General features: G+C 36.2%; 1 protein-coding gene and 1 non-coding gene across 17 annotated transcripts in view; both read right to left on the reverse strand.

The window, feature by feature from the left end:
• MAP2 (microtubule associated protein 2) overlaps positions 1 to 25,575 on the reverse strand; it is a 285,330-nt gene that overhangs the window by 199,653 nt on the left and 60,102 nt on the right. The window contains exon 2 of one of the 16 annotated variants that reach the window (XM_043444907.1): positions 15,142 to 15,191. The exons of the other annotated variants lie outside the window; for them this stretch is intronic. The gene's annotated coding sequence lies outside the window, so the exon portion shown is untranslated. The remainder of the gene's footprint in view (positions 1 to 15,141; positions 15,192 to 25,575) is intronic. 16 annotated transcript variants of the gene reach the window in all.
• On the reverse strand, positions 16,832 to 16,938 carry LOC122426976. The gene has a single exon (XR_006265320.1). It is a non-coding gene; the product is annotated as a U6 spliceosomal RNA (small nuclear RNA).

Below are 25,575 nucleotides of genomic sequence, written 5' to 3' on the forward strand. Positions count from 1 at the left end.
ATTATAAAATACTGATGATAGTCATAACAATTTCAAGTTATTTTGAAAAGTATTTGCCACAAACATTTCTTGAAATATCACATAAATTGGTGGGCAATATTTTCTTCCATCTGAGATTTAAGATTCACCAACCTACTTCAATGACATGATTCCGTATCATTTATAGTCTCCTCTGCTTCCTAGGTGTCACTGGTGGTAAAGGACCCACCTGCCAACACAGGAGACCTTAGAGACACTGGTTCGAACCCTGGGTTGGAAAGATCCCCTGGAGGAGGGCATGGCAACCCACCCCAGTATTCTTGCCTGGATAGTCCCATGGACAGAGGAGCCAGGTGGGCTAGAGTCTAATGGGTTGAGAAGAGTTGGACATGACTAAAGGGATTTAGCGCACATAGCATGCATAGTCACCTGTATCAATTTCCAGTTCACTCTTCTTCCTGTTTTTGGAACTCAAAATACTGTCTTATGCCAAAATCCATCATTTTTTCCCTGGGCATATGCATAATGCTATGGCATCTCCCTTGATTCAGAAGTGTATGGCCACACCTTTCTGCCCTGATTAGCTCTTGATGTCTAAGTTACTCTCTTTTCTTATTATGCTCTCTCCTACCACAGGTGAGATCCAGCTGGTGAAACACAAAGAAGCCCCATCCTTTGTACCAGAGCACTGTAGAAATGATGCTGAAATGAGTGGTCTGGTTTTATATCCAGAGTAAGAAGCAGCTCACCACCATTTTGTTGCTTCTCTAAAGATGAGCACAACAGAATCTCCTCATTTGAATTATATCAATGAAGATAACATTTTCTGAACTCCAACTCTAAACATATGGTCTGTCAAATGATTTTTATATATGATTTATGACTTTAGGAAGTCTTATAAAGTCAAACAACTGAACTGCATTATCAAATAGTTAATCTATCATTTATTAAAAATAATAACATCATGGGATGCCAGTACTTATGAAAACAATAATTACTGAATTCAGCATGTGAAGCTTCTCCTTTAATATATACTATAGACTGGAATACGTGAAGCTTAAACTATTGATCCCAAAAGTGGGTCATAAATGTACTTCTCATGTTATCTTTACAAAAGGCAGAGTTCCAGCTGACAGAGTTCTAACAGGGAAAACTCTTTTCTGTTCTTTCTCTGAGAAGTTAGAAAAGAAATATCCATCGTTACAGCTGAAGCAGGTGTTTTGTTTTTTTTTTTTTAAAGCATATTAAAGAGTTTACAAGAAGCAAGGAGGAAGCATAAAGACAGACAGATGAAGGTGGGAGGAAAAGGTTATGATCCAATCAGACATCCTTTATTTCTGAAGAATAAATTATGTGGTTTCCTACTAGTGATAAAAAGAGAAGGAGGGTACTTGAGAGGTGCTGCCACAGAAAAGGCTTTTAAAAGCCATCAGTTGATGCTGATTCTAAAATCCCTAATAAATCATTTAGCAAACTGCACATTATGTTTAGGTACATCACACAAACGTGCTGGGTAGCACATGGATGCAACTCCAAAGGTTGTTCAAGTTGCCACCTCAGAAAGAAAGGGCAAGACTATGTCGGCCACGTTCCCTTCCAGCACACTTCCCGGCACACTGCTGTGCTCACAGCAGCATTTATTTAGTGAATAAATAATTTACTAGGTGTCCCTTCACACACGCTAGAAATAAGGTTAGCCTGACTCAATATTAAAATAGAAAATTATAAAAAGCTCTGAACTTGACTTTGGAGGCAGGTTGGCATACTGAGTGATTTTCAAAAGAAGGTGCCCTGCATTCCCTTTCATCTCACTGACATTAATCAACATGATTGCATCCAGACAGCATGGACAAGATACTGTCACATATTCCAACAAGCAATCAGCAAGAGCAGTTGTGTTCAAATGTTTCTGTGTGATATGAGTCAGGTTCAAAATAAACCCAATGACATTTAAAACTGTGGGTCTGAAAAGGGAGCAAGGTAAACGATACTGCTGAAAACTATCCTGTGAAACTATAATTTCTCAAGAAGTAAAGGGCCTTACAAAAGGGAAAATATTTTGCCTCATTAAAGAATAACTCTCAGAAGGTCTTAGGTTGTCTAAAGAATTTTCCCTTAAATACACACCCTCATAATTACAAGTTAGGCCTTCACCCCCAAATTAAGAAAACAAAATAAATAATATAGAATAAGACTTCAGCTGGAAAGATTACTAAGCCCTGGCAACATTCTTTTCTCTTTGTACAGAGAAATAAAATTTGTGTAGGTGAAAGCTGATGCTTCATTATTAGTCATTATTAGAGTTTTCTCCATGTCCTTCTTTAGAATGCTAATTATGTTCACACACACAAAAGTATGCATTTTAAACTGTTCTCACGAAATTTAAAGATCAATTGTAAGAAAAAAGTAACCCTATGGAAAAAGTACCCTCTTATCACAGCATATGGGTTTTAGCTCTGTATACTTATTCATATTAAGAAATGAATCACTGGATGTCTTACAGGAAAGCCTGGCCTTAGTAATCTTCTGATCCATTTATCATCAGCAGATGCTCACTCTGGGTGCAACCTGAATGATTGCTCCCAGAAAGCTCATAATTGCTATAATTAGGGTCACATGACCTCCAGCTTGTCTTGCTTAGGAAAAAAATAAAAAAGCAGATGGCCAAATATTAGCATTTGAATGAGCACCAGAGGTCCTTTAGATGTGGGGAGTTAAAGTTAAATGCACCAGAAAGCTGTGAATGTCTCATCTCAAACACACTTAAAAGAGTAGTTTATGCTTTTTTTTTTTTTTAATTGTCCATTCTGCTCTCAGCAGAGGCCCACCTTCCTTTACAAAAGCCAAATCTGGGCAGTCTTACACCACTCATCTACCCAGCAATCAGGCTACTACAGAGTGCAAGGAAAGACGAATGACTGTACTTAACTCTTTCTACTTTGAATTCTATTTTTTCTTTATTTTAGAGTATCAGTTCAGTTCAGTTGCTCAGTCGTGTCCGACTCTGCGATGCCATGGACTGCAGCACACCAGGCTTCCCTGGTGGCTCGGTAGGTAAAGAATCCACTTGCCAAATGCAGGAGACGCAAGAGACTCTGGTTCAATCCCTGGGTCAGGAAGATCCCCTGGAGAAGGCGACAGCAACCCACTCCAGTATTTTTGCCTGGGAAATCCCATGGACAGAAGAGCATGGAGGCCTACAGTCCATGGGGTTGCAAGAGTTGGACGTGACTTAGTGACTAAACCACAGCAGTATATTTGAAGAACTAAAACCATCCCCTAAATACTTTTCTTAAGAAACAATATTTTAATTGTAAAGTGAAAGTGTTAGTTGCTCAGTCGTGTCTAACTCTGCAACCCCACGGACTGTAGCCTGCCAGGCTCCTCTGTTTATGGAATTTTCCAGGCAAGAATACTAGAGGGGCTAGTCATTTCCTCCTCCAGGGGATTTTCCCTACCCAGGGATCAAATGGGGTCTCCTGCATTGCAGGCAGATTCTTTACCATCTGAGACACTGGGGAAGCCACATTCATTGTAAGGGCAAATACAAATTAAAAATAAGGGGCTTAATTCTCCCTGTTGAAAATAAGCTTAGAGACTTCCCCCTTTCATTTTTCTTTTACAGTTTCTTCCATTATCCTTTTCAAACACATGTAAATCTTCATAATGGGCTAATTAAGTCTCAGGCCATGCTCACATTCAGAAATGTTTTTTCAAAGACCTGGGAGACATCTTTTTGAAATGCAAGCCTCAAGGAGTAATAGCTCCTCTATCTCCCTTGCTGGAGAGTATTAGAGCCTAATTTAGGTTGGCTTCTGGCTCCAAGTTGTAAAACTACTTCCCCTTATAAAGGTACTAGAAGCCTCTCTCTCCACAGAAGAAAATCAATCAGCTAAAACAGATGTCACCCCAATTGCCAAGTAAATTCAGTCCTCTTACTAGAGGACTAGTTATTATTTATTTTGAAAGCTTCTATGTGACAGGTTGTATTTGCTTGGCTATGTAGAAGGTTGAAATTTCTTTTGGTCTTTGCAGTCTCTTAGTAGATTGCCTCTGGATGCTCATCACATTCTAATTTAATGCTTATTCATTAACAGGAGTGTTTTCTTTTGTCTACTAACTTTCTGGAAAGGATTTCTGGGTTGGGAGAGGTTTTTGTTTTTAATTATATTTCCCCAACAATTTCAATTCCAATTAACCCTTCTCCCTGGAGTGGAGGCCTTTCAGATAATTTAACAAATAATTCAAATGGTGAAATTCCAAATTTCCCAAGTGAAATTTATTAAAGAGATAAAATATTTAATTTTACTCTTTCATTTACCTTTAACTGCAAACAAGCTTGGTAATATTCATTCCAAAATAAAACAAATCCAGATAGCATGAATGTCAGTTGGAACATTTGGCTCCCATGTGTCAAGATACTGGTGTTTATTTTTTCTTTAAAAAAAATCTAACATAAAACATAATTTTACTAATGGAAGCTCTTGGAACAAACCCTCAAATTGGTATTTCTCTGTGTAATTATTCTTTGTGCACAAAAAGAGCAGGAAAAAAATCTCATGATGGATTAGATTCTTGCTCATAGTTTTAAAAAAATAGATATACATAAAAGTAGTTCAACAAATATTTTTTGAAAGAGAAAAACTGGAAGGTTGAGACAGAAGGGGAGATGGAAGTGGCAGAATCTTGGTCCAAAGTAAACTTGTCTGGCAACCTCTGTTCCAGGTCTAAGCTTCCAGTCCTAGTCCCTTCCTCTGTGCCTTGGCTTGGCTTCTGTAGACCCCTTTTAGGATAAGCCTTTCTTTTTCTAGCTCTCACTTTCCACTGTATCTATTTAAATTGTCTACCTTGAAACCCAGCTGAACTTCCTTTTCTTATAAGGTCCTGTGAATCACAATCAAGTACATCTTTTCTGGATCTCTCTAGAAAGTTATGCCTGTACCTAGTATTTGATTGCATTGCTATGTATTAGCTGCTATTTATATGCATTCATTTTCCCCTCCCCTTAACTTGACAACAAGCTACTGGAGAGCAAAGGAACCATTCTTGCTTCCTTTGGTAAATATAAAGAAGATGCAAAAGTCAATTACTTTGTTGTTCAACAAAGCAGCGTAGGAAACTTTCAGAAATGTAATGTTTTGTCATCACAGTGTATGGCAAAATGCCAGGGGGAGACATAAAAGCGTTTGAAATGTGATTTGATTTGTTTTTTCTTTCATAAAGTTTTTTGAGGTAAATGGTTTCTCTTTGGATTAAACATAGTATCTTCGCCACTTCTATGTCATGCTTAGATTAGAGATATTTTTACCAGTTCATTATTTATCTCATAAAGACCAAACTGATATTATTCTTGATACCTAGCTCTTTATCTCACCATTTTGATACTGTCATAAATGATGTCCCATTCAGCTAGTCAAACTGTACCATTTTCTTGGATGAAGGAGTCCTTAATAAGGTGCTCCACGTGGAAGTATACCACTTTAAGGGTGGGAAGATGATGAGGGTGGGGGAAGGATGAACTGTACCAGGAAGAGAATAGTTTATATATATATATATAAATTCTAGTCACAGATAAGTGCCTGATAGCCAAACAGAAGTGTCTAAAAAGAAAGAAGAAAAAAAGTGAAACAGCCCAGACGATGACTCTGTCTTTTAATGAGCTAGACTTTGGGGAATCAGGTTGTTTCAGACGTTTTCATAGTTCCCTGGAAATTCATCAATGATGGTACTTCTAAACCATAGTAAAACCTTTGCATATGTGAAGCAAGCCCACATGAGAAGATACAATTCTAATGCATCAGAGCAGTTATTACTAAATCATGTATTGAGAATACACTTATAGTTCATTTGAGACCTTGGTTCTATGGATGCTTTAGAAGTATTAAAAATGGTTCCTTTGCTCTCCAGTAGCTTGTCGTCCAGTTAAGGGGAGGGGAAAATGAATGCATATAAATAGCAGCTAATACATGGCAATGCAATCAAATACTAAGTACAGATATAACTTTCTGGAGAAATCCAGAAAAGATGTACTTCACTGTGATTCACAGGACCTTATAAGAAAAGGAAGTTCAGCTGGGTTTAAAGGTAAACAATTTAAATAGATACAGTGGAATATGAGAGCTAGAAAAAGAAAGGCTTATCCTAAAAGGGGTCTACAGAAGCCAAGCCAAGGCACAGAGAAGGGACTAGGACTGGAAGCTTAGACCTGGAACAGAGGTTACCAGACAAGTTTACTTTGGACCAAGATTCTGCCACTTCCATCTCCCCTTCTGTCTCAACCTTCCAGTTTTTCTCTTTCAAAAAATATTTGTTGAACTACTTTTATGTATATCTATTTTTTTTAAACTATGGGCAGGAATCTAATCCATCATGAGATTTTTTTCCTGCTCTTTTTGCACACAAAGAATAATTACACAGAGAAATATTATATTTACGTAAAGGTAAAGAGCTTTTATATTTTCTAGACACAAAGTTAAAACAACTTTTGACAGTTGGTCTCTTTGTTCTTCTGCAACTAAGCACCGTGTGTGTGTGTGTGTGTGTGTGTGTTCAGTTGCTTTAGTCTTATTCAACTCTTTGCGACCCCATGGACTGTAGCCTGACAGCCTCTTCTATCCCACTGGATTTTCCTGGCAAGAATACTGGAGTGGGTTGCCATTTCCTCCTCTGGGGGATCTTCCCAAGGGATCAAACCCGCATCTCCTTCTCGTCTCCTGCATTGCAGGCAGATTCTTTACCACTGAGCCACAGGGGAAACCACTGAGCACCTTAGTAGTAACCAACAAGAAAGTTTATGAAAACTGCCCAGACATAGGAAAATCAGAAAATTAACAAATTTCTAATTTCTAAAAAATCAGACATTAACAAATTTCTGACTTCTAAAAAATCAAAAAATTAATAAAATTCAGGCCCTATAATATAAAAGAAAAACAAAAGAAAAAGAGCAATTACAGGTATGGCAGATGAGTAGAATTATGTTTGACAGAGTGAAATAATAGTTATTTAGGTAACTCCTCAGTAAGCTGGGCCGGGGGGGGGGCGGGTATATTTATAGTTGATGGATGATTATTTAAGCACCATGTTTTAGAGTAACTTCAGTGATTATTAAGTAACATGGATTTTTTTTTTTTTTTTTTTATGTTAGGAAATACCTGTAGGAAATTGAAGAAAAGCTGATGACATTCCACTGGAACATCCATATGACAACCTAGCCTGAATATATAAGTACAATTTCTTGAACTCATTTCACCTAGCCTTCATGGCTTGTACATGCCTCAAATGTAGTACTGATAGAAGAGATTTACATCTTCATTTCCACATAGTTAAGAGAGTTAGAGAACCCCAAAAGGCAATTATTTTTATTATGTGATATTAATGCCAGATGGCCTGTTAGATCTCTGAGTCCCTAAAAGAGATGAAATTTGAAAGTGTTCGGGACTATAAAGTTGCCAACCAAATTAAACATCTTACTCAGTGACCTACTTTTTCCATATTCCAAACTTACCTAAAATTCTTAAACAATGAAAAAAACTTAGAAATAAAAAGAACAAATCACAATTAGAGAAGGGAATTCTTATGTTACTTCCCCTAATGATTTCAGAAATGAGGTCCCCCCTTCCCTCCACGGATGCGTACACGTTTTCTATCCCTTTTGTCTAATTTAGTCTCCTTTATGGAACTGGTAATTCTTTATGGCTGCCTAAGGACCCCTTAAAGATGCCAGTATAGGTTTTTTGTTTTTTTTAAGTGGACTAATTCATTCTAAAACTTTCCTCTTGTACCTAGAGAGCTACTTCTGGCAAGGCACTAACATGTGACAATAAATTTAAGGACAAGGCTAAAAAGTTTTTCCACTCTCCATGTAAAACATTTTCAGGCAAAAGATATCAAGTTCACTCTCATTTATCATTCTGAATATGAATATCTTATAAATAAAGCCACTACTGAATAGTATACACACACATATACCATAAGCAAGTAATTACATTTGGGTAAATATGTAGTTTTCTACTTATTTTTATCCCCCCAGAAGACTGTTCGATATTTTTAAGAACTATTAATATTACATTTCACAGAGGAATTTTTTTTTTCCCCTGGTGGCTCAGCAGCCAAGAATCTGCCTGCAATGCAGGAGATGCGGGTCTAATCCCTGGGTTGGGAGGATCCCCTGGAGAAGGAAATGGCAACCCACTTCAGCATTCTTGCCTGGGAAATCCCACACAGAGGAGCCTGACAGGCTACAGTCCATGGGGTTGCAAAAGAGTCAGACATGACTTAGCTTCTAAAAACAACAACAAAAAAAAGCATTTCACAGAGGAATAGTCCATTATAAAAATTGTGTCTGATTTAGTGATTTTTCATAAAATGAAGATGATAGTACTTAAAGTTTCAAATATCTATTTATATTCTAAAAGTCAGCTTTCTCTATATTTGAATTATAAACTTTATTCAACAAATATACAACTTTTACTGGAAGACAGAAAGAAGAGAGCGAAAAGGAGAGAAAAAGAGAGGGTAGATGTACAAGTATAGACACAGATGTATGTGTATAATATAGTAAGTTTTTTTTTTTATTCAGCTCTTCAAACCTATTTTAAATAAATTTAAATAGTAGAAAGAAAAGTAAACAGAGTCTCTAAAGCAACATAGGTTGATGGTCACAAGATATTGAATAATATGGAGTGAAACCAAATCCACTTTGGTTTACTAGCACAAAATGATTTTCCAACTAGCATTTTTACATTGCTAAATAACTAGAAAGAATAAGCTCAGAAAAGGCAGACAATTTTATCTGCTTTAATAGGAATGGCCTATAAAGTATGCCCAAAAGCAAAGCCCTTGTGCTGTTCATTGGCAAAACCGTCCAACATGAGCATGCATATCCATGTATCTATCTAATGTATATGTATTATCCCTTTTTCTATTATATGTATATTCCTTTTTCTGCTATGATGATTTTTCTATCCTTGGATGAATAACTGATGATATTTAGTAAGTCTCATGTAGACTTATAGAAGTTGAGGAACAAGAAAGCATATCCGTTTTTAATAATATAAAGTTCTTACTTTGCAATAAGTAGGCCATAAAAGAAATAAAAGATTTCTAAATGAATGGACTCCTTCTTACAAATGTACTTCTTATGTTTTTAAATTCTCCAAACTGCCTTAATAAGATAGGCCCAAATAAAGCCATGATATTCTTTAAAGAAATAAATGGTCTGCAAAAAGATCAGCTGTACCATTTTTTGGAATGGCATTCATTCAGATGAATTCAGGAAAAGAATAAAAATCATTGGGCCCATGACTTAAATCCATAGGATCGATTTCCTAAGTATGAGGTTTGTATGAAAACATGTCCAAGGGGTTGTCTCTTGTAGCCATTTGATACTACATACATTTAGCTAAGACAAAAAGAATCAGCTAGAATATATTTTTTCTCATGTGGGAAAAACGTATCTGTTATTTGTTATTTAAGATATTTCCAATGGGTTGTGTTTTCCTATTTGTCCTCTGGGGCCTCAATAAACCTATTTCCTCAGTATGTTAAGACTCTGCCAAAAAATTAAAGAACAATTCTGTAAAAATATATTCCTGAGGTATTTCACTGGCTCACATGAGGAGATTGAGAGGTTGACAGCAAGTTTACCTCTCATCCCCACCCCCCTCCTCCCCACCCTTCCCTAACCCTAACCTAACCATTCCAAATCATGTCATGAAGCTTATTTGTTGATTGTCATGTTTGTAACAGGAAAGGATTACTTTTAATAAAAAAGGAGAAAATAAGTACTTATGATGCTTCAGATTTCAGAAAGCTGCACAAAAGAAAGCAAATTCTCCAATGACTAACTGGCCTTTCCAGTCTAATAGCTTTGTATCTCTCCTTAAAATGGTAAAGAAATAAGTAGGCATTCTACAAATCTTTCCAGAATCTCAAATTCACTTTATCACGTATCAATATAATAACTAGAATTCCAAACGTGTTTTCATCCGTAAGTATATTATATCATTCTCAATGTAGGAATAAAGTAGAAAGACAAAGCAATCACCCTTCTCATACCTTTACTTTTTAAAATTCCCCAAATTGAACCAAGTAATTATTTCTGCTTCAAATGTCTTTTGTGTGATATGTTTAAAGTCCTTTGCTTTTTTGCTTAACTCTCTTCTATCACCAAGAGAAAGAATACAGTAGGTAATAATTATTATCACATATATACACACATATAAATATATAAATGGGTTTCCCTGGTGGCTCAGTGGTAAGGAATCCACCTGCCAATGAAGGAGATGCCAGTTCCGTCGCTGGGTCGGGAAGACCCCCTGGAGAAGGAAATGGCAACCCACCTCAGTATTCTTGCCTGGGAATCCCATGGAGAGAAGAGCCTGGTGAGCTACAGTCCACGGGGTTGCAAAAGAGTCGGACACAACTTGGCAACTAAATAACAGCCACACACACACACACACACACACACACACGTGTATTTCGCTTACAAATATGTAATAAAATTGTTTGTTTTTGCTTCTATACTTTACAATTCATTCAATTCAATAAGCATTTTCAGGGTGTCCACTCCTACGAGGCCCTACCAGGACAGAAGGCACAGAGAGAGGAACCCCAGATTCTGAGTTGCTAGGGAAGATAAGACATATCTGGAAATATTCAGAACATATAACATAAAGAACCAAGAGTGAATGCTATAAGAGCCCTGTGAACCATCATGAGGCGAGTTAGAAGATAAACAGAACTTCTTGAGGTGGTAACTGAACATTGACTATGTAGCTGGTCAAAGGCTTGTTTGCTTGACTCTGGAAAGCAAACCACTGCAGCTTACTAGTAAGACATTAATGGTATCCTGAAAATATTAGCATTTTATACACTGTTTTTTTTAAGTGAAAGTCTGCTAAATGTTAAAATATGCTGCTTAGTTTGTTAACAGTATCTTTAATAAAAGAAACAACACCACTCAGTAGAGCATAGAGAAATTACTCTCTAATCAGTTTAAAAATAAAATATTTATATCCTGACCTCTTCTATTTTATATTTTATTTTATGACAGTAATTTAAAGATCTTCATTGGTTTTATTCCATCTTGGGAGAAATACCAGAAGGATTACTCATGTAAAAACTATGAAAAGAAAAGAACTTTGATAGAGAATTTAAAAATGACTTGAAATCTACACTATTTAAGGTCCATAAGTATGCATTATCTTATTTAATCCTTAAATGAAGTATAAGTTATTTTTATTCTAGCTTTAAAGATAAAATAATAAAGTCAGACAACTTTTCTACAAGGCATAAGAATTCAAGTCAGAGGGATAAACTAGAATAAGAAGAGAGATCCAGGTCTGGGCAGAAATAATGAGATACTGAAAATAATCTGAATGCTCAACAATGAGTAAATGCTAAAAAGAATTATGGAATAGGATGAAACATTACACAGTCATTAAAACTGCATTTTCAAGAAACCAGGAGTAACAGGATACAAAGTTTAACTTCAATTTTGTGAAAATAAACAAGTCAAAATCTGGAGGGAAATATACCAAAATACTGGTCGCAGTATAATAAAAAAGAAAACAAATTTAAAAAAATGAACTCACCTTGTTTTAAATGGGAAAAAGTGTGGTGTAAAGTGTTTTTAAGAATCAGTATCAAGCTTGACTTTATAGTTTCTGAACTTTACTCTGATTCTCTTTTGTAATAACTTGAAATTTAATTTTTTTCAATCTAAATTCAGTAATACTATATTTCATAGAATCTAAGATACAACCCACTGTAAGACACACTTTATTTGCCACCTAGAAAGAAAAAAAAATTGCCGATTTAACTATGGTAGTTTTTGATTTTACATAGTTTAATGTAAAAATGTGTATCTTAGAGTTGATGAAATACTTCATGGACATTTAAAATTTTTTATTGAGGTATAATTGACATACAACATTATATTAGTTTCAGGTGTACAACATGATTTGATATTTGCATATATTGTGAAATGTTCACCACAGTAAGTCTAGTTAACATTCATCACCATATACAGTTACACAATTTTTTTGTGTGTAAGAATTTTTAAGGTTTAGTCTTCTAGAAACTTTCAAATGTGCAATATACTATTATTAACAGTAGTCTCCATGCTATACATTACATCCTAAAAATTATTTTATAACTGGGAGACTGTAAATTTTGACTGTCTTCTATATCTGCTTTATCCATTGATCCATTGATGGACATTTAGGCTGTTTCATGGGTGTGCATATTTTTTTCCAATTAGTGTTTTCACTTTCCTCAGATAAATAGTCAGAAATGGAATTGCTAGATGATATGACAGCTCTATTTTTAAATTTCTGAGGCACCTCCATGCTGTTTTCCATAGTGGCTGCACCAATTTACATTCCCACCAACAGTGCACAAGAACTCCCTTTTCTCCACCTCCTCTCCAACAGTTATTTCTTGTCTTTTCGATAATAACCATTTTAGCAAGTATGAAGTGGTTTTGATTTGCATTTCCCTGATGATTAGTGACATTGAGCATCTTTTCATACACCTACTGGTCATCTGTATGTCTGCTTTAGAAAAATGTCTGTCATATCCTCTTCCTAGTTTTAAATAAGAGTGTTTGTTTTTTGCTATTGAGTTACATGTGTTTCATATATATTTTGGATATTTGCACTTCACAAGACATATGATTTGCAAACATTTTCTCCCATCCAGGAGGTTGCCTTTTCACTTTGTTCATGGTATCCTTTACTGTGCAGAAGTGTACGCACAGTTCTGATATTCCATTTTAAATATAGCTATCTGTAACTTGGAGCTTCCCTGATAGCTCAGTTGGTAAAGAATCTGCTTGCTTTTATCTAGCAATACTAGTCATTTTACTCAGTTAATATTATTATAGAAAAAGAAGCTTTTCTATGAGGGAAACCGCTTCTATCCTAAAGCAAAAGAACCTAGCTCTAGTTAAGAAAAGAATAGTAATTTTCATTATATATCATATTTTGTGTTGAGAATCTGGTTATTTCTGGTGAACTGATGTATCCTTCAGAAGCCTTGTCACATCTAGCTGCTTTTCCAAAACATAATTTAGATAATTAATTACCAAATTGAATTTAAATATCTTTTCATTCTCAGCTGGAAAGAGAAACAATACAATATGTTCAATTGGGAAGACTTTGTAATATGAGAGATTTAAATATGTTTCCATTTCTATGAACACTGTATATTTTAATCAATATATTTATTTTGGAGTATGTAAGTCATCCTGATTTTTCACAGTTAGACCAAACACATTTAAATTATGTTCTCACTCCCACAAAAGAAATTCTTCATATAGAAAATGAATACAGGATTAGATTAAAAACAGGTTTTGTGTATTACTCTTATAGTCATTTACTTTTCTATTTAACAAAATTTTTTAATTTCTTTTCCTTTTACATGTTTCTTTTCAGTTTTTTGTTCCTTTCTGAAGAGTAGCCAAAATGAAATGAGATTTCAAGTTGTGATGTTGACCATACCAACCACAAACAAAAATCCAAAAGGAAGATGACAAAATACAATTTACTTTTAATTAAAATTTAAAAACAACACTTCATATTCAACCTTGTGCATTGAAAATATTCCTGATTAAAAGATTTCTACTTTGCAAAAATCTCATTCTAGCTGTTATTTCTACTGGCAGATGGGTAGAAGCTAGCAGGGAAAGAAGAGTAGCAAAAAGTCCAAAAAGTCTTACAAGAATTCCATGTTTAAATGTGTGCAAGTTTACATAGAATATGCTTAGGAGTGAATATGAAAGGAAACCAGCCTAAATGTCCTCAATAAATTCAACTCCAAATTATATGAACACAAAATAAAGTAAATGCAGGTTATAAATTTAACTCTCACTTTTAAAGACATCTCCCTTTTTCTCCTTATTAAGTTGCCAATTATCAGTAGGCATGATTCCAACATATCTTATTTGCTACAGTCTATCAAGATTTCAAGGATAAGAAAACACAGTTTGTACATGAAAAGGAAAAATAATAACAGTTTGTGTGTGTGCACATGTGCGTGCACATGCATGTGAGACAGATGTGTCGGGGGTGGATGAATGAGGTCAAAATTGAGGCCAGAAAAAGTAACATATTTACTGTGTGCCTGCTATGTGTTGCATGCTAAGTCACGTCAGTCGTGCCCTGTGAGACCGGATGGACTGTAGCCCACCAGGCTCCTCTGTCCCTGGGATTCTCTAGGAAAGAATACTGGAGTGGAATGCCATGCCCTCCTCCAGGGGATCTTCCTAACCCAGGGACTGAACCCAAGTCTCTTAGGTCTCCTGCATTGGCAGGAGGGTTCTTTACTACTAGAGCCATCCAGACACTGCAATTTGAAGGCTAAATACCTGATTAATATAAGCACAAAGGAAAAGCCAATGTTTTTCTTTTTGTTAAATTAATAACCAAAAACCTATACAAAAAGTTTAGCAACACCTGGCATTTTGCTCTTTTATTAGCAACAAAAGCAATTATTTTATTCAGAGTTTAGTTTTGTTTTTTTTTTTAACTATGAATACATGGTCTAGAGAAGAAAGGAGAAGGAAATAAATGAGATTCTAAGCCTATTGATGTCAGTGCCCTCTAAGGCTCTGTTATTATTCTAAATTCCATTAAGCTAGTTTTGAGTCTCCCCTAAAACCAATTAACAAGGAAACAGAGCAAAAGAATGGCATCTTAAAACTCTGCTAATTAACTGAAATATGCAATTAATGAGCAATTTTTCAGCTCTACCATGCTTAGGAAATGTGGCTACCCAACTGTGGGCTTCAAAAGTATTTCCCTGCAAACAGAAAGCTAACCATTTTTTAAAACACTAGCCAGCGTTACAAAGAAGTCATACTTTTGATATGTTTATTAAATGAATGACTTAAAATTGGATCTTTTTCTTTAATCAAAATTCTGCAAGTAAGGCAGGTAAAAGAAATGAAACTTGATAATCAAAGAAATATTAACAAAGAAAACAAACACTGTTCAAGAAAACATGTCTGCAAATCTGAAATGTATCCAGTTCTCACCAAGTTACAACTTTCCTACCACACCTGCAAAAGTAAGTACTCTGACTCAAAGCTACAAAAGCTCATCAAAGCCTCTATTTAATTTCACAGTTTATTCAGAATTAATATATAAACACATCACCAACCTTAATTCCAGCCAGCAGTCATAAGACAGGCTGGATCAGATCAATAAAATCTGAAAGATAAACAGAATAACATATCATAAATTAAATCAATTGAATGATTTAGCCTTTTACTTTAGTAAAAAGGAAGATGAAGTTACTTGAATCCTCACACATAAAATTTACTGGCTGACAATACACCCACATCCATTTACAAGGGCATTACGTAGTTATGAAACTTTAAACTGATATATCTTCTAGATTTTACTTAAAAACATGTATTAGATGTGCAAATTATATACTATTCTATTTTCAGCAGTTTCTATTTAAAATAGAACAATGTTTATGCTTATATTCTAAAACATCAACCATAAATATTTTTTAAACAAATTCTGTACTGAAAATACTACCACTTATCTTGAAAGATGTTTAATTAAAAATAATAAAACTGATGCATTCAATCCTTAATATAACTTAACATCCACAGACAGTCTGCAGATTATAAGTGCAGGATCAACAATCTGTTTGACTGATGCAGACCATGGGATCACAAAGAGTCAGACACAACTGAGCAACTGAACAACCCAACCATCTGTTAAAAGGCAAAAGGCAAATAAGATGATTCCAATGGCAACCTAGCAATCTTATTATTTTCTTGCACCTAAATCTTGCCACCAAATCTTGCTGAGAAGTGTGTTGTCAAGTGGAAGGAACGAGAAAGTAAACCAAGGACAAAAGCAAACCCAACTTCTGTTCCAAAAGTCAGCCTGTATTTTGAACATTTAGTAGAGAAAATGACTTTACAATGACAGAGTGGGATTCTTGGCTTGCTGCAGGGAGCACCCATGGATAAATCTCCAATTTAAATAAAATAATCGTTAGGTTCTAGAAGTGTGTTTGTGATTAACTGGTTAGAAGTTGGAATATGTTCCACGTGGTATTGTTAGAAATGGTTCATTATTAGACTCAGAGGTTAAGTCCAAAAGATAATTAACCTAAAATCATGATTATTTAATGAAAAGAATAAAGTAATACTCGTATATTCAAGATAATAATTAGCTTGACTGTAGTAATCATTTCACTATGCATATGTATATCAAATCATGCTGTAAACCTTTAATATATACAATTTCATTTAAAAATATAAAAGAAATACTAGCAAAAAATGATTGAAAAGGAAACTCTTTTTTAAAAAACTTGTTATTTTACATTGGGGTATAGCCAATTAACAATGTTGTGATAGTTTTAGGTGAACAGTGAAGGAACTCAGCTTTGCTCAGTTCAATTCAGTCGTTCAGTTGTATCCGCCTCTTTGCAACCCCATGGACTGCAGCACTCCAGGCTTCCCTGTCCATCATCAACTCCCGGAGTTTGCTCAAATTAATGTCCATCGAGTCGGTAATGCCATACAGCCATCTCATCCTCTGTCATCCCCTTCTCCTCCTGCCTTCAATCTTTCCCAGCATCAGGGTCTTTTCCAATGAGTCAGCTCTACACATCAGGTGGCCAAAGTACTGGAGCTTCAGCTTCAGCATCAGTCCTTCCAATGAATATTCAGGACTGATTTCCTTTAGGATGGACTGGTCTGAGTTCCTTGCTGTCCAAGGGACCGTCAAGAGTCTTCTCCAACACCACACTTCAAAAGCATCAATTCTTCAGCACTCAGCTTTCCATCCCATTCAGTAATGCCATAGCTTTTTTTTTTTTCTTTTCTTAAAATATGGAACGCTTCACGAATTTGCGTGTCATCCTTGCGCAGGGGCCATGCTAATCTTCTCTGTATCGTTCCAATCTTAGTATATGCGCTGCCAAAGCGAGCACTGCCATAGCTTTTTAAGTTCAGTTTTTGACAGTGTTTGTGATATAAAGGCAAATACTAACATTGTATTAAAACCAATGCGGAATAAGAAATAAGAATGAGTGTCCAATCTGGCTCTTAGGTTTGAGGGCTGGTCAGTACCCAACAAGCACACATATCCCATATTAAGTAACTGTGAGTTTCTAAGTATAAAATACAAATTTTTTTTCTTATTTATATGCATTATTTTTTCAAAAGGTGACTAAGTTAATACCTAAATACTTTTTATGCTAATTAAACAAAACTGTGAGGTATTTCTTTCAGCCTAGGGGTGCCATGAAAAAATTACCAAGATACTCAGAATGTCATAAACTGAGAAAGTCTGGGACACTCTCTGTTAAGCATACTGTTTTGTTTTATTTCAATTTTGCTCCACAAATTTAAAGAAAAGAAAAATCAGGAGAGATTTTCTTTTCTTTTCTTTTTTTTTTTTTTAGAAAAAACTAGTAAAGAGAGAGATATAAAAGGAGAGGGAGAAATTATTTTCTTAAAATAAGAGAAAAAAATACTAGGAGCCTGAGAAGGACAGTGGTTCAATACACTGCACATATGTGACTGTGTGTCCATGGACATGTATGTGTGCATGTTCATGTGCACTTCTGGGCATGTAAGAGGTAGCTAAAATAGTACACATGAACACCAGGGGGCGAAAGACAAAGAACTAGGCATGGCCTACGGTACATGTATACATGTTAACCACAGTGACCATATGTCACTATTCCCTAAGAAAAAGTGGTTCCCCTAGTTGCTTGGAGTCAAGGAATAACTGCATAGAACCAACCACATGTTAATTTATGTGCAGTTTTAAGTCTCAACTTACCATTTGATCACAACTGCTTCTTGCTAAGAGTTTTTGGCATACTAAATTGATATCCTGATATCTTTAGACTCAAATAGATTGGACTTTATCTGTTCTGCATAAGCTTTCAAATATATGTGTGCATGCTCAGTTACTCAGTCATGCCTGACTCTTTGTGACCCTTTGGACCATGGCCCACCGGGCTCCTCTGTCTATAGGATTCTCCAGACAAGAATACTGGAGTGGGTTGCCATTTCCTCCTCCAGAAGATCTTCCCAACCCAGGAATAGAACCCAGGTCTCCTGCATTGCAGGCAGATTCTTTACCAGCTGAGCCACCAGGGAAGCCCATCCTGTCAAAGTAAAAACTAAATGAGACTTGTAGAATTTTTCAAAAGTCAGGCTTTACAATTCATGAACCTGGCTACTTTATATGATCCATAGTGGCCACCTGATGGAAAGAGCTGACTCACTGGAAAAGACCCTGATGCCAGGAAAGACTGAAGGCAGGGGGAGAAGGGGATGACAAGGACAAGATGGTTGAATGGCATCACTGACTCAATGGACATGAGTTTGAGCAAGGTCCAGGAGCTGGTGATGGACAGGGAAGCCGGGTGTGCTGTGGTCCATGGGGTCACAAAGAGTCAGTCACGATTGAGTTACTGAAAAACAACAACAACTGTGACTAGGAAGATATTCTGACCTATCCCCATCACTGTCCCATCAACCCATCCCCATCTCCAAAAATTTTTATTCTCTATTTAGTGTAGCATATGTGACACACGAACTCTGTTTAAGATATCAGTACTATTTCAATTATGTGAACTTTGTATTTGAACCCACTGGCTTAGCACACAGAAGAATGTCAATAAGTGATTGTTAAATGAATGAAAGTGCTTAGTGTCACACTTTTTCTGATGTGGCTGTCAAATTTAAAGAAATGGTTGAAAATTGCCCTTTTAGCAGAGATAAGGAAAAACAATCCCATCCGTGACCTACCTGATTTGCATTGAAAATGTGGAATATAAAAGTTCTGAGGGAGAAGAGGTGTTCATTTCTGACCTGGTGAACTCACACTGTCTAGGGAATTTTGTTTGCTTGTTTGCTTTTCTTATCTTAAGGGCAGCACATCCATTTGCAGTGCCTGGAGCAGCTGCTTTGTAAAAAATTCTCTGAACCTTTTATTTCCCCACTCAACCCAGTTATCAAGCAAATAGGCACAGAATAGCGAAGATTTATGTTGCCCTAAGGCTCAATCCTCACTGAGAACATCTGCCATTTCACACACAGAGGTCAAGACTTTTTGTGTAGTATTTTGCTAAACAATGCCTTCAGCATAACTCAAACGAAATTCTTTTCAATATAGGATTCAGCATCTGCTTTTAGGCAGCTTAACTTATCAGCATATTGAAAGCACCACTTCTTCATCCTCTGAGTCTCTTTCTCCACACCAAAAAGGCAGGGAACATGTCAGAAAATAATCTTGAGAATTAATTGCTAAATCTTTCTTTCCCCTCTTTATGCAATGAGAAATAATCTTACATCGGTCTATTATACATCATCTTGTGATGATCAGGTTGAATTATAAACTCAATACCAGGCAGCAGTATTCCTGTTTATTTACATCTCACAAAGAATAAAAATGGAAACTAATAGACATATTTTTGCTATTAGATTAACAAAGGTCAACTCTCAATTGAAAAACCTTTCACATTTTCTGTACTTCTCCCTTCTTAAAGTTACACAAGAGTCTCAATGAAAAGAAATTATAACTGCCTGAGTCATAGAAAAGTTACTGCTTGAGCTTCACTTGACATACAAATGTAGGGAATACTACAGTGTGCAAATTAAAATTAAAAATCGATTCTATTTTTAAAAATATATTTAAGTGCTTATTATTTAATAATAAGTACAATCCTTATATTTTAAAATACAGAACAGTTTTAAAAATAGTATTGTTTACTATTTCAAAGATCAAAAGCTCTTTGTCATCTAAAAGCTTAGTTAGAATCTAGTGGGACAAGGTAGTTACGAAAAATCAGAAGACAAAAGGCAATGATACAAAGCAGAATATACTTTTTGTCACTAAGAAATATCAACAAAGAGCTAAGGGACACTGCAGAACAAAGGAGGAGAAAAATGAAATCCTATTATATAAGGATAAGGATTCAGAGGTGCATTTGAGTTGAGCCTTGAAGGAGGCAAAGGATTGTGATAGGTGGACAGAATGGAAATGAGACCAACTCAGACAATGGACTCAGACAAAGGACTTAGCAGTAAAAAGTAATGAAAAAAGCAAAGACCAAGGGGTATCTGGAGCCCCACCTAGCTGGAGTAAAATACACAAGAGCAACAACTGGGTCAAAGTCTAGGTTGGGTTTGTATAGGCAGAAACGATCTTGAATGACAATCTGAGGCGAATAGAGAATTAAATATATTTAATTTTGCCCACTTGGAGAAGGAAATGTTAACCCACTCCAGTATTCTTGCCTGGAGAATTCGGAGGAGCCTGGAAGGCTACAATCCATGGGGTCACAAAGAGTTGGACACGACTGAGTGACTATCACTCACTCACTCAATTTTGTCCACTAAAGTGAACCACTGAACGTTTACTATTCAAGAATGACATGATTAAAATATTTAAGTGATATCACTGTGTAGACTGGATCAGAGATAAGGAGATATTAAAGAGTAGACCATATAGGTATCTCCTTCAGAAGTCCAAGTGGTGGGTAAAGAAGTGTCAGTTTGCGTAGAGACAGTGTTGATGCAAAGAAGGAAGAAGGCTCCAACTACTGCAGATGCAAGCATCTTAGACTGCTCAGGCTATATAGCAAAATACCATATGCTGAGTGACTTAAACAATAGAAATATATTTCTCAAAACTCTGGAGGCTGGAAGTCCGAGATCAAGATGCCAGTTCAACCAGGTTTGGGTAAGAGGCTTATAGCTAGCTACCCTCTCATTCTCTTCTCCCAGTCATTGTCATATTAGGGAGCCACCTCTGTGACCTTATTTAACATTAACAGACAAGAATACTGGAGTGAGTTCCCATTGCCTCCTCCAGCAGACCACATTTTGTCAGAACTCTGCGCTACGAACAGTCCGTCTTGGGTGGCCCTCCATGGCATGGCTCACAGTTTCATTGAGTTACACAAGCCCCTTTGCCATGCAAGGCTGTGATCCAGGAAGGGGAATATTCTGAAAACCTTATTCCTAAATGTAGTCACATTGATGGCTTAGGGCTTCAACGCATGAATTTTGAGTTCAGTCCAGGGTAGTGTGTATAAGTAGTGTGTAATAACCTATGGGGCTTAGGAACTGGTTGGCTATGAAAAGGCATGTGACAGAGAAAAAGAGCCAAGAGAATTCTGAGGGTTAGAGACAAACAGACCCCCATAAAGATGTTGTTCTTAGAAACAGGGAAGGCTAAAGGCAGATGAGGCTGCTGAGCAAGAGGAGAGGGTGATAGGTTTTATTTTTTATACACATTGTGAGTTTCTGGCAGGATAATCAAGGGAAGGTATGCATCAGACAACTAACTTATTCATAAAGGGTAGATTTTATGTGATGTGCAAAAGAGTGAACTCTTACCTAACACTGAAAAAATACAAAAAGGAATGAACATTGTGGAGATAATAACTGGGCTAAAATACATCAATATCGGGTCAGAAATGTATGTTCCAAATTATAGAATTAGGTTGTCTAGCCAGGCCACATTATTGTATATTTAATCACACTTCTCCTGGATAGACAGGTATAGAGCACCGGCTGTATGGTAGCCCATATTATTTACAATGAATGCCACATCCTGTCTGCTCAGGCTGTGGGCTGCTCTGGGTCAGCGACCCAGCAAATCCACATTTGTATCTCAGGCACTTAGAGTGGTGTATGGCACAAAGTCGGGGAGCTATAAGTGCAGAATGAGTCACTCCCGGAAAAAGGAGGCTGAGTCATGGGCACTCCAACTAATTTCACCTCTAGACTTTGTATTGTTCACATAAAATGACACCGTTGGAAGAGAGGCACTAGCTATGATGCCTAATGGAATGTTCTGAACACATAAGCTGACATGTTCCCTGTAGCTGCTGTGACAATGCTTGGAAGTAGAGATTAAGGGTAAAGAGGACCAGTTCCACGCTGGGATTTTGTATCTACCCATCTACTGTCACAACACGGCGGGGGAGAAGGGTAACACAGCAACTCAGCAACTAGAAAGTATTAATAGCTACCCATTTAAGTTGCAGGAGTTTTAAATGCTCAATTATGGAGTCTGTTTTATGAAAACCACAGTACTATCCCTAATACAAAAACAATGATAGGAGACAATCCTTGTTAAATATAACCCAGACATTGTACAAACTATATTGCAAACATTATTAATTTAATCCTCACAAGAACAAATAAAGCAGACATCATTATTTCCAAGAGGAAACTAGGCTTATAAAGATTAAATCCATAGTACCTATGGATTGAGCTTTCCCAGGTGGCTCAGTGGTAATGAATCCATCTGCCAATGCAGGAGACTGGGTTCGATCCCTGGGTTGGGAAGATCCCCTGGAGGAGGAAATGGCAACCTACTCCAGTATTCTTGACTGGAGAATCCCATGGACAGAGGAGCCTGGCAGACTGCAGTCCATAGGGTCACGAAAGAGTCAGATACAACTTAGCAACTAAACAACAATACCACCTATGGATTAAGATTGCTAATTAATTTATTTTATAGAAATATCATTTACTAAGGCAAAAATGACAACTTTAGTCAGAGATTAGGTGAAATATATACATATCTGGTATATGGCCTGTGTATATTTATATATGCTTTTTTCACCTTTTGCTTTTAAGTTTACACATTCATGTGAAAGTCACTCAATTGTGTCCAACTCTATGTGACCCCATAGACTGTAGACTGCCAGGCTTCTCTGTCCATGGAATTCTTCAGGCAAGAATACCGGAGTGGGTAGCCTATCCCTTCTCCAGGGGATCTTCCCAAACCAGGGATCGAACCCAGGTCTCCAGCATTGCAGGGGGATTCTTTACACTCCTGAGTCACCAGGGAAGCCCTTAGACACTCATGTGTCTGTGCAATTCCTCAGAGAATTCTGGCATAATCAAATTCAGGCAGAAATAATAAAGGTAATGCTTTGAAAACACTGTAAGAAAACAGTTGACAAAATTTTGAAATGGAAAGACCCCAGACTCCTGTCGTTCTAAGCAGTTTTAGTGGGACAAAAATTTTGGAAGATGCAGCATTTATTAAGAAACTTTCTGCTGCATATGTACAATTGAATCTCTTTGCTGTACATGTGAAAGTAGCACAAAATTATAAATCGATTTTATCCCAATCTAAAGCAAAAATTAAGCTAAAATGAATTCCAAACTCAGAAAAAAAAATATAAACTTTCTGCTGACACTACCTCAAAGGTCTACAGCAAAAGGGTCTAATATATTTTTATCCCAGATCCTTCCATTTTTTTTTCTTCCTTGTAATATTTGTGTTTGGATGTTAGGCATATAAATGGTTTAAGCAGTTGATCTATTCAAGGCTCATGATGAAAAACACCAGTAAAAAGTATGGTTTATTGAGAGCCAAAATGCATCTGAATAATGCTATGTTTATTTTGATAATGAGATAGTACATGAGTGAAAATGGAATCGACAAAAGCCAATAAATTTATTTTCTGCAAGAAAGCCTATCTGCTAGGTCAGATCATTAGTCTTCAAAATCTAAGGTTTCCTTTGAAATGGTTTTATAGCAAAGTGAATGCACAATCAACTATTTGTTCAAAATCTTTAATGGAGCACCTTTAGATTAATACTTGGATTTACAGCTGAGATTTGAAAAGACGTGAAATACGTGTGAGTACCCATTGAGCAGGAGGTATGTACGCTAAGTCTAACATCAGGGTGCTTTTTTCAAAGATTAATCCTACAATCTAGATTTTTTTTCTAATTCAGAAAGTACACATTCTCCTAAGATTATTAAAAAGTCACTTTGTCATCTCAGTAAAACCTGAATTTCAAAGGAATGAACAACTATAAGGCAATCCTTAAACAATGAAATAAATCTGTTCCCCAAAGCTCTAATTTCCTGAAAACCCTAGTACATGCACTAAGAAGCCAAATTGGAGCATTCCACACATTTCTGGACCCACTTCTCTGAGTCAAAAGCTTTCTCCAGGGTGAACCCAGGTATATTTAACTCCTGTAGATGTTATTGTTATAAATAATTTCCAGCATAATTTAACTAATTTAATAAAAGATGTCAAACCCTCAAAAAGAGGTATAAATGGGTTGACTTCAGAATTATTTATTATATAGAAAATTTTCATCAATTTTAATATTCTTGTTGCATTACATGCTATATATAAGGGACCAAAAATGAGGTCAGAATTTATATATTACAACTGAAAATCCTATTTCTGGAACAAATACAGCTACAACAAAAGTTAGGATTTCCTATAAGTCTAAAAACATTCCTGTAAAAAACATCTGCTGTTACCACATGTAAAATGTTAAGTAGTTTTTCAGACTCTGTCATCCCTCAACTGTCCTAATTAAGGGTTAGAGCTTCAAATTTTCTCCAACATAAAGTAGACCAAAAAGCAGTCCAGTAGAATAAAAATAGCTTAAATTAACTGCACATCTTTTCCCTACTCTTCACATACAGGTAGTCCTAGACTTATAATCTGTTAACCATTTATTTAAAACTATATGGAAAATATTACAAACGGTGGTTAAATTCCTAATCCAGTCTACTTAATCCTTACTCTAACTGAAGTAGTACCGCATAGCTAATTTGAATGTTTTATGGTCTGACTGTGATCCAAGACACAGCTTCATTATTTTATTGTTAAGAATGTGTTCCCAAGCAAATGGAACACACTAGGGAATTAGTTATACACTCTCTTAACCAATGACTGTTGATTTTTAAAAAAACTTTTATTTTGTATTTTCAAGTAACAATGTTGTAATAGTTTCAGGTGAATAGCAAAGGAATACAACCATACATATACATGTATCCATTCTCCCCCAAACTCCCCTCCTATCCAGGATAACTAATGATTTTTGAATAACTGTGTCATGGCAGGCACTCTTCTAAGGACTGGAAAATAATGACAGGCAATAAGTTATGGAAAGTTTTCTGCCCTTTTAGAGGTTGATTCCTCCAGTGAATATAAACACATAAGAGAATGATGACCTCTATGAGGAAAATAAAGCAGGGTAGGGGGTGAGTGAATGAATTGTGGTGGGAGCTTTCTCCATCCCCAGCTTCAGAAGCAAGAAAGGGGTAGAAGCTGAAATGCCATTTATCACAGCAAGAAAGCTAGACCTTCACCGATGCTTTTTCAGATGAAAATATTTCAACGGGCAGATGCCTGACCTACAACTGTCCTTAAGTTGAAAAGTATAAATATAACAAATACATTTGAATTCTGAAAGTGCACAAAAAGTACAATTTGGGAACTAGTGTGGGTTTTACTAATAGTGTTGGTACAACACAAAAACAAACATCTTGTATGTAAAGGACATTCGTTTTTCCACATATATAGCTTTGCTTAATCCTGTGTTGACCTAGATTCAGTTCACTCTGACTCATTATCAAATATGACACCTGCTTCCCAATGAAAGGTAATCTCTAGTAATAGGTTATTTTCAATTGCTAGCTTGCCAAAGTGCCGAATGTCATGCAAGAAAGTAAATAATCCAGGGACCAAAGCAAACAAATAACCTAATGGTTGATCTCCTCATGCAATGAAATGCTTCCAAATAATAACATGTGCTTCATTTCCAAACTTTTA

This window comes from Cervus canadensis, chromosome 24 (assembly GCF_019320065.1).
Source record: "Cervus canadensis isolate Bull #8, Minnesota chromosome 24, ASM1932006v1, whole genome shotgun sequence".
Taxonomy (NCBI): domain Eukaryota; kingdom Metazoa; phylum Chordata; class Mammalia; order Artiodactyla; family Cervidae; genus Cervus; species Cervus canadensis.